The 9,892-nt window shown below is 38.8% G+C and overlaps 1 long non-coding RNA gene across 2 annotated transcripts in view; it reads right to left on the bottom strand.

The window, feature by feature from the left end:
* Positions 1-927: 927 nt before the first annotated feature.
* LOC103164463 overlaps positions 928-9,892 on the bottom strand; it is a 56,466-nt gene continuing 47,501 nt past the window's right edge. For both annotated transcript variants that reach the window (XR_003481403.2, XR_003481404.2), the window contains exon 3: positions 928-1,398. This is a non-coding gene — a long non-coding RNA (uncharacterized LOC103164463). The remainder of the gene's footprint in view (positions 1,399-9,892) is intronic.

Here is a 9,892-nt window from a genome sequence, read left to right as displayed (position 1 = left end):
AAACAACATTCAATTCTCAGGTTTCTACAGACCCTCCTGTTTAAACAGGAAGCTAGCCTTAACAAGGTTGAAACAATAAGGGATATCCTTCATGCTCACATTCCTTTCTCCCTCTCTGACCTTTCCCAGATTGTAAAATCGCTTTATGCTGATACTAAGGCAATAGACTAAGGCATTGTAGCACACCTTACCATCCTACAATCTTTCTTTACAGAATATTTGTTATTTATTCCTCTACCATACTGGAATGGCAAAACCCACATCTAAGCTTTGGCACTGGCTTTTGCAGACTCTCCATATCCAGGATCTCTACTTCACCCATATGGAAAGAAGGTAGCCTCTTCTACCAACCCTAAGTAGGATCACCTTGACTACTCCCTGATCTGGTGCATGTGTCTCACTTCCTTGCCTTTTTCTGATGCAGGGTAGCTCTCAAAACAGGATCAGATTGAAGAAATCACGAAGAAGCTTGCATGACATGCCTTACAGACTATCTCCTTTAAAATACTAATCTAGAACCTGCCTCAAAGGCAAGAAGACTGACTGTACTGTGTGCCAGCTTAATCTCCCAGTCCTCCCTAAACACTGGTGGGGCATGGAAGACCTCTAAGAACTAGAAGTTGTTAGGAGGATGTTAGATTGGCATCTTAGTTCTGGTTTCCCCTGCTGCAACAAAACACCATGACCAAAAAGCAAGTTGGGGTGGAAAGGGTTTATTTGGCTTACACTTCAGCATTGTTGTTTATCACTGAAGGAAGTCAGCACAGGCACTCAAACAGGGCAGGATCCTGGAGGCAGGAGCTGATACAGAGGCCATGGCTGCTTACTGGCTTGCTTCCAATGGTTTGCCCAGCCTGTTTTCTTATAGAACCCAGGACCAGCTGCCTAGAGATGGCACCATCCACCATGGGCTGAGACCTTCCCCACTGATCACTAAATGAGAAAATGCTGAATCTCAAGGAGGCATTTCCTTAACTGAGGCTCCTTCCTCTCTGAAGACTCTAGCTTGTGTCAAGTTGACACACAAAAGCAGCCAATACAATTGGTTTTGATGGAGGTGGTATGGAAATAAAAGCAGACCGTCATTTCTAGAAGAAGAATCGTCTTTTAGTCAGAATGACTGAAAAGCCACAGACTCTCTATGGAATGGAGACAATGCACAAGTGGCATCGGTGGTGTTGGGGTTTTATAGGATGGAAAAGGGGGAAATGTGAGCATAGAAGAGTCCGTCTGCAGCTCAGTTCCCCTGCAATGTGGAAGTGGTTGATCCCAGCTGGCTTGCTATGTGGGTCTCCTGATTAGAAGTTTTCACAGGTGTTGTCAGTCAACTCAGCTTTCTTTTCCAGAGTTGCTCAGCCCACCTGAGGTTGTCAGATAATTAACCCTTCATTCCAGACCCTGAAAACAAATAAAAAGAAGAGAAATGTTGGGCTCTCTCATTGGCTACTTCCTGGGGATGGATGATGATGGAGGAAGAGGCTCTGTCCCCAAGATCTAAGGGGACAAAGGTTAGATTGATTTATCTTGGTTTTATCTTGGTCAACTATGGTGTATCATGCTATTGCCATAGTGCTCTCATAGGGAAACCCCTAAAATAATCATTAGAGGGCTGAAATGATGTGGTCACATTTTAACCATATTTTAATTTAGTCGTTCTGAGTAAGTCTATAACCTGGTGTATTAAGTTTCTCATGTTTGCTACTCCCTCCCACCAGTAACTCTTACTGTACTTTTTTAGGCCTACTTTTCAGTTTTTCAGGTGACATCCCAGTGATCTTTGAGTTATACACTCCATCACTTGCCTCTGCTCTTCTGATCAGGTCACAAAGAGATTGAACTGTTCCTTCTACTTGACTCCTTTTTGCCATCACGTTTTTAGTCTCTAGTTTTATGTCTCCCAGGATCTTGTTCTGTGTATTGTACTTTGTTTTCACCTTATTACTAAATTTGTCTCATTTGATTTCTTTTCTTCTTTTATTATGCTTGCTGAATTCTTCAAGAAAAATGATTAATTTAAAATTTTCTGGACCCATGAATGTTGTGTGCACTGGGTACTTTGAGAATTTTGTGTATATCTAGGTTGACTTGTCCTTGGTTCAGTGAAGCAGCAGGCATCCTGGATGAATTGAAATTGGTGTGGGCTTCTGGAGCCACTAGTGTTGTTAACTTGGTAGAAGCTAGAATCAACTGGGATATGCCTCTGGGAATTATACTCGCCGAAGTGGAAAGATCTGCCCACTGTGGGTGGGACCATTCCCTGGATAGGAGAATCCAGGACTGCAGCAGCTGAAGAAGTTGTGCTCTGGCTGAATTCTTTTCTTCTGACTGTAGATTGTAATTTGATCAGGTGCTTCAACCACCTTCTGACCTTGACTTCCCCACGCTGATGGACTACACCCCAAATTATAAGATGAAATAACCCCCTCCTTTTTTAAAAAATGTTTTTATTATTCAAATGAAATAGATTCTTGTCGTCAGTGGGCCCACTGAGCCCTGGGAGAAAGTTCATTCTAAGGCTGCTTCCCTCGAGAAGCTTGATGATCACTTTCTTTCAATATTCTCCACAACTCAGTGTCTTTACTCTCTGACATTCTAAAACTTTTCTTATCTAAGGCGAGCAAATGCTATTATGTAAAGTGATGTTGAGCACTGTCAATCCTGTCAATCCTTGCTCTCCTGATATAGGTAAATTTTAAAAAAAAGAGTGCAGCAATGATTCACTGAGCCCAAAGTGGTGGCATAAATTGACTTTCGTCAGAAACTACTTAAAAGAAGAGAGTTGATTAGTTGAAGGCTGGCTATCTCATCTGAAGTCCCCATATATGGTAGGAGTACATACCATCCCCCCTCGCCCCGCCAACGTTAAATGCCATTGAGCAGAGGAAAATGAAAACACATAGTTTATATTGGAGAGCTTTGAAGATGGGCCCACAAAAGACGGGAGTGACACTTTAGAGAGGAACTGACTCATGCTCCCAGCCTGACTAAGAGCTATTAGTCTTCCATTTTCAGAAAGTTGTTAACATTGTCAAAGAAATTCAGCATAATTAGGCATGTTGGGTAATGCAATCGAGTAAGAGGATAACTCCTTGGGAACATCCTGTTGCTGTCATCCAGAAATCTGGAACTTTGACCCTCTCTCGTCATTGTACATCAGGCATCTTTTTCCAGTCAGAAGCAGCCATGGAGCTGGGGTTCACCTCCTGCCAGATATAAAGCAGAATCTTGTTCTGCTTAGATCTGTTCAATAAATCTCAGGTTTTCAATCAAACCACACTCTGGGATACCTCTTCTCTGACTAAGTCTCATTCTTCTTTTTTTCCTAAATACTTGCACTGTGATATTTGTATTCTAGACAGATGATCAGTAGTCTTAGATGGCCTCAGATATTTCCAAATCTTTGGCCCAACTTCCTGTGGCATTTCACAGTTATCAGAGATTGCTCGTCTATTCACATGACACCCATCTCTAGGTCAGATCTAGGCAGTCTTCAGGTTGCTAATTCCTGGACCACCTGCTTTAGAAGACTTTCTCTTCTTCATCCAAAATCGTCACTATTCATGAATGTAACTTGTACCTTTTGCCACTCCACATCATTCTACCTTAAAGCGCCAGGACATACATTATTGAAATGTATATTTCATGTTGCCACATATAACTGATGGGAGATGTCATTCTGTAAATACATTTATCTTATTGGTTGATGAATAAAACACTGTGGCCAATTGGGCAGCGAAATAGGCGGGTCTAGGAGATGAGGAGGATTCTGGGAGGTGTAGGCAGAGAGCAGTCGCCGAGTAGGATGCCTTGTCCCTGGGCTAGGTTGAAAAGCTTAGTGAACTCAATTGAGGTTAAAAAATACAAATACAAGAAAGACCCATGTGAGCATTCCGATTGAGGAAGAGGTGTTTTATGAGATTGTGGATCATAGAGGTTTAAGACAATTCTTCCCATCCACACAGATGCACCTACCTTGCTCTTTTAAAGAGATAACTCATTGAATGTTTCCTTCCACACTGTATTATTTGCTCTCAAAAGTTGTATTTCTGAACCACTCACCAGACGGTTAATCAACAGTGTTGTCAAAGAGTTTCGTTCAGTGCCAAGGGGAGGAGTTACCAGAATTGTGGGTTTATAAGTGAGTCCTCAATTTAATGAGCCTTTTTTTTTCTATTCCTATACCATGCAAGTTTCATTACTATAGCTCTTCAGTATAACTTGAAATCTGGAATGATGAGGCCTCCAGTGATTTTGTTGTTGATATTATTCAGTATTATTTTGGCTACCCCACACATTTTGTAATGCTGCATAAAATTTAGTATTGATGAATTTCTGAGGGAAATTGTATTGGGATTTTGATGTAGAATTCATTGAAAATGTTTTGAGTAGGATGGATATTTTCATATTAAACCTGCCCATCTATGAACATAGTAGGTCTTTCCATATTATTATCATTTCCTTCTTTTCCAGTGTTTCAAAGTTGTCATTGTACAAGTGTTTTACTTCTTTGGTTTGGTATATTCCAGGATTTATTTTTTAAATGACTCATGGTATTCTTTCTCAGTGGGTTCTCATTTATATGTAGGAAAGCTGTTGGTTTGGGGGTTTTATTTTGTATCCCACTACATCGCTGAATGTATTTATCATGTGTAGTGTTTTTCTGGTTGCGTTTTCCAGGCTCCTTCATAATCAGCTACAAATTAAAGCCCTTTGTCTCTTCCTTTCCTATACATGTCCTCTTAATTCCCTTTGTTTGTCTTACTGCTCTGGCTACAACTTTAAGTACTGTGTTGAATGAACACTAATGAGAAGAGTGGATAACTTTGTCTTCTTTCTGATTTTAGTGGCAATGTTTTGAGTTTTTTTTCCACTTAAAGTGATGTTGGCTATGGACTTCCTGCATATTGCTTTTATTGAATTCAGGAATGATTCCTGTATCTTTAGTCTCTCCATGACTTTCTTCATGAATGGATGTTAGATTTTAAGACAGGCCTTTTATGCATTGACTGAGAAAAATCATGGGATTTCTGTCCTTCAGTCTATATATGATTTATGTGTGTTGAATGATCCCTGCAGCTCTGGGATGAAGCTGACTCAATCATTTCAGTAATATTTTTGATGAGTTCTTAAATATAGTTCGTAAGTATTTAGAACTTTAGTCTCTATGTTTATCAGAGATAATGTCCTACAGTTTTATTTTTTGTTGTTGTTTTTTGTTTTAGTATCAGAGTCATACTGACTTTTAAAAATGATTTGTGAAAGTCCCTTCCTTTTTCTACTTTACAGAACAGTTTGAGCCATGTTGGTGTTAGTTCTTCTTTGGGAATCCGATGAGTTCTGCATTGAATCCACCTGTCCAAAGTCAGGTTTTATTGGGAGATTTTTAATTACTACTTACCTCACTGGATATTATAGGTCTATTTAAATTATTTACTTTCTTAATTTAACTTTAGTAGCTTGTCTATGAGAAATTCATCCATTCCCTTTAGGTTTTGCAGTTTGGTGGAATACAGATTTTAAAGTATGTCCTTATGATTCTCTGAATTTCTTCCATATCTACTGTAATGTCTCCCTTTTTGTCTCTAGTTTGGATTTTGACTTGTTGAGAACAAATAAGTAAAGAATGTTTGGCATATATACAATGAGGACTTATTTTTAATGCAATATGTGATAATGCGCTGTGTCGAATCCCTACTGTAATGGGCCTTCTAGCAGTTAGTATTTCTATAGGAAATAATATGTTGGAAGTAAAAATGAGTCATCCTAGGAGTATTGACAATGTAAAGAAAAGAATAATTGTCAAGCTCTGGCTACTGGTCCACAGATAAATGGGAAAATATGTATATTATGATTATATTTTATATTTTTGTAAGTTGTACCATTGCTATAGGCAAACTGGACATAGGTTTGAACGTATCAGAAAATATATGACTGTCAAAAACATCTAAAGTCAATTCAATTAATGATAGAATTCCAATTTTGTCATCATATTGTGATTACAATACTGCAATCACCACAGTTGAATTTAAATTACAATTACTATAATTATAATTAAAATGTGCCACAGCCAGGGCAGCCATGTTCATCACAGAGACCTGGTGTCTTAGGGTTTTTACTGTTATGAAGAGACACCATGATGTGGTGATGGTCCCTCTTTTGTTACCAGGTTGATGCCTCTGGTGTCAATTCACTGTTTGGCTTTACTAGTCCTCTTGGAATCCAGAGGAAACCTATAGGAGAGTGCAGACATGAAGTCTAAGCTACAAGTTATGAAGGGAATGAGACCCAGACCTTGGTTGGGTCCTTGAGGGAGTTTATATAAAACCATGAGTTTGGATAAAGCATCTTGTTTCTTGGGATGCTTTTCTGCAGGTGGCAAGGTAAAATTGAGAGGAAACATTTTTAAAATTTAAAGTTGAAGTTGCTGTGGTGGACTGAAAGAAAATGTCTCCCAAAGGGTGTGGCACTATAAGGAGGTGTGACCTTGTTGGAGTCAGCATGGTCTTATTGGAGGGAGCATGAAACTGTGGAGGAGGGCTTTGATGTCTCATATATGCTCAAGCCACACCCAGAGAGTCACTCTACTTCCTGTTGCTTTCATATCAGCATTTGTAGTCTTCTCCATCACCATGTCTGCCTGCATGCAGCCATGTCCCACCATGATGATAACGGACTGAACCTCTGATACTGTAAGCTGCCACCTCAATTAAGTGTTTTCCTTTATAACAATTGCTGTGGTCATGGTGTCTCTTTACAACAATTGAAACCCTATGCCTTCTGGTGTCCACAGTTGCTGGCACATTGCTCCTGAGTAGTTAATTGTTATCGCCCCCTTTTTATTTATATATTTGATTTTTTAGTAATAAGTGAGCTTGTTCAATTATGATTTATCTTTGGGGGTTATAGAAAATGCCATGAGAGACACGAATTTCCCAGAGTTGACATAAGGAAATAAAAGTTTTATTGGGATAAGCAGTATCACAGTCTATTTACTTCTGTTTTGAGATCCTCACAATAGAGAGAGCAGTCAATAAGTGTGTGTAAACAGCTCAATCAGACTCATAGGTTTAAGTGGAAGAAAAAATAAGGCTTAAAAAGTTGTCAGCATAATGTGAACAAGACAGATTTAAATTTTTGAGCCTTTATCTATAAGAATTTTGATTATTTTTGTGAAGCATTACTAGCCAGTTCTTGAAACTGTTACCAAGAGTACATTAATAACTTATAAGAACTGCATTAATTTAAGTAGGGATTTAACATAAATATGCTAAACTTTGAACTTTGAAATTTTAATATTATATGTATATGTACATATATATATATATATATATAATATTTAAGTCTTAACTTTATATACCTTAAATCGCTTAACATAGTATTCTGAAAACTTCTATAAACCTTCTTTTCCTTTCTGTTCTGGAAACATACAGTCATTTTAACCCTTATTACAACTTCCCAAACCACACACACACACACACACACACACACACACACACACACACACACACACACACATATATATATATATATATATATATATATATATTTAAACCTGGATATACCATACATCCATTTAAACCAGTGTTCTCAACCTTCCTAATGCTGTGACCCTTTAACACAGTTCCTTATGTTGTGGTGACCTCAAACTCAAACCATAAAATTATTTCATTGCTATTTCATAACTATAATTTTGCTACTATTATGAGTTGCAATATAAATATCTGACATGCAGGATATCTGATATGCAGCCTTCAAAGTGGTCGTGACCCACAGGTTGGGAACCAGTGATTTAAACCTACATAAATAAATCCCTCTTCATTAAAAAATATTTAATATTTCATATCCATCTGACCTTTTTATTTACTTTTTTCCTCAATATCATGAGACATAGACGTTTGATCATTGAAATTAGTCATTGAAAAAGTAAGCCCTTTTTTTTTTTAATCACCAATGAAGCATAAAGGAACAGTAAAAAGCAATTTTTAAGTCTGTAATAACAGTGTGGTAATTTCGGGTGTTCTTTTTTTCTTCTCTCTCTCTCTCTCTCTCAAATCTGTTTATGAGCTTACTTATCACAGTAGGAAGCCTGTTAACTCTAGGAAAAGGCAAGGTCTCATTTTTACATTTGAAACACTTAGCGGCCTCACCAGAATGTGTCTTTTCGTAAGTCAACAAAACAAATAAGGTGACAGCCATCTGTTTACTATCTGGCTCCTGGAAAGCAACTTAAATTTATTTCTCAGGGACTCCAAAGCAACAGTAACCACATGCTAAATGCTAAAGGATTCCACAGGACTTAATTCACCTTGCTCGTGTTTCTGTTTTACAGGTGTTTCTATTTTCTTCCAGTTCTCAGGATCTTACATTCCCTTCTCTAGAAACCAGGTAGAATGCTCAGTACTAGTGACTGAACATTGATCTAAGTCATCCCCATTAATTTTAACTTCTCTTAGCTTCAACACATGACTAAGTAAAGCGACGTAATGTTTCCAAACTCTTTCAGATTCCCCATGTTCTTGGGTACCAATGATTCACAAATCAGTGTGTTCCCCAAACTTACACACTCTGTCCAAACCCAAACTGTTTTTGCATTTTGAGGAAATGAGCATCCTTCCAGCAACACTTTCCATGGCCAGTGCAGCCACGGGCACCAAGGGGGTCTCCTGGAAAGGCAGGTAAGAGTACACAGAGACAAAAGACTCTGGGGTCACTTCAAGAATGAACAACTCTTATTTTTCCCGCTGTTGCTTGTGCACTGTTTCACTAGACACCAGAGATAGCGTGGCAAGCAGCGCATGACCCAACAGTGTCTTTGAGCGGCTTATCTGAATTCCGCCTTTTGCACTCCCTGCTCTCATGGCCTCACATTACAATTTCCTTCCTGAAGTCCCCCACAGTTGGAGGCCCAAGAAACCAAGAAACCTGGGAGCTGTTCCCACCCTTGGGTTCTGAGCTGGCTCGTATTTTTGTCAGTTTGAAATAGGATTGTTTTCTCTGCCAGTTAAAGATTTAAAAGGCTGGGGAAAAGCTGGGCATTGGTGGTGCACACCTTTAATCCCAACACTCAAGAGACAGAGGCAGGCAAATCTCTGTGAGTTCAAGGCCAGCCTGGTCTACAGAGTGAGTGCCAGGACAGGCTCCAAAGCTACACAGAGGATACTCTGTCTCAAAAAAACACAAAAAAAAAGAAAGAAAAAAGGCAGGGGGAAAATCTCAGACATAACAGATAAAAGAGGAGAAATCTTGAACACCACAAACAGGAGCAGACAGAATTAGCAGTTAAAGAAACACCTTTATCAGGGGTGTGCAGTCCACAGTGGTTCCAACTTGTCCATCCATTCCATCAGCAGGGGGTCTACTGTTGTAGGAAGAAAACCCTACAGATCTTATAAGATTTTTCTTTTAAGCTGCTAGTCTTTTGTATCAGGTCAGTGAGGTAAGGAAGAAACTATTAACGAGTCAATTTTTATAAACAGTTAAAGCCAAACCTAGCCTGTTTGCCCTGCTATAGCAAGGGATTTTGCCCTAGAACTCCAGCTACAGAGCTCTATGAAGAATTCAAATTTCCATTGTTAGGGTAACTCCTATTCTTTACTCCTTTATTGCCTTTGCTTTTGCATTGAAGAATTATAATTGGCTGTTCCTCCTGACACTCATGTTAGGTTATCTCGGATTTTTTTAAACCCCTATTCACATCGTTGATCAACAGAAGACAGACATTTCTCTTGTTAATCATCTGTAAGCTCTTGCCACTTATTTGCACCTAAATGATACAGTTCTTTATGACAAATCAATCAGCCACTTCAACCTTCCCTACTTTAAATAATTCATGTTTCAATCTTAGAGACTTAGGCTAAGGATTGGATTTGTTTCTGTATTTATTTGTTTTTAA

This window comes from Cricetulus griseus, chromosome 2 (genome assembly GCF_003668045.3).
Source record: "Cricetulus griseus strain 17A/GY chromosome 2, alternate assembly CriGri-PICRH-1.0, whole genome shotgun sequence".
Classification (NCBI taxonomy): Eukaryota; Metazoa; Chordata; class Mammalia; order Rodentia; family Cricetidae; genus Cricetulus; species Cricetulus griseus.
This window is presented reverse-complemented; position numbering and strand designations above follow the sequence as displayed.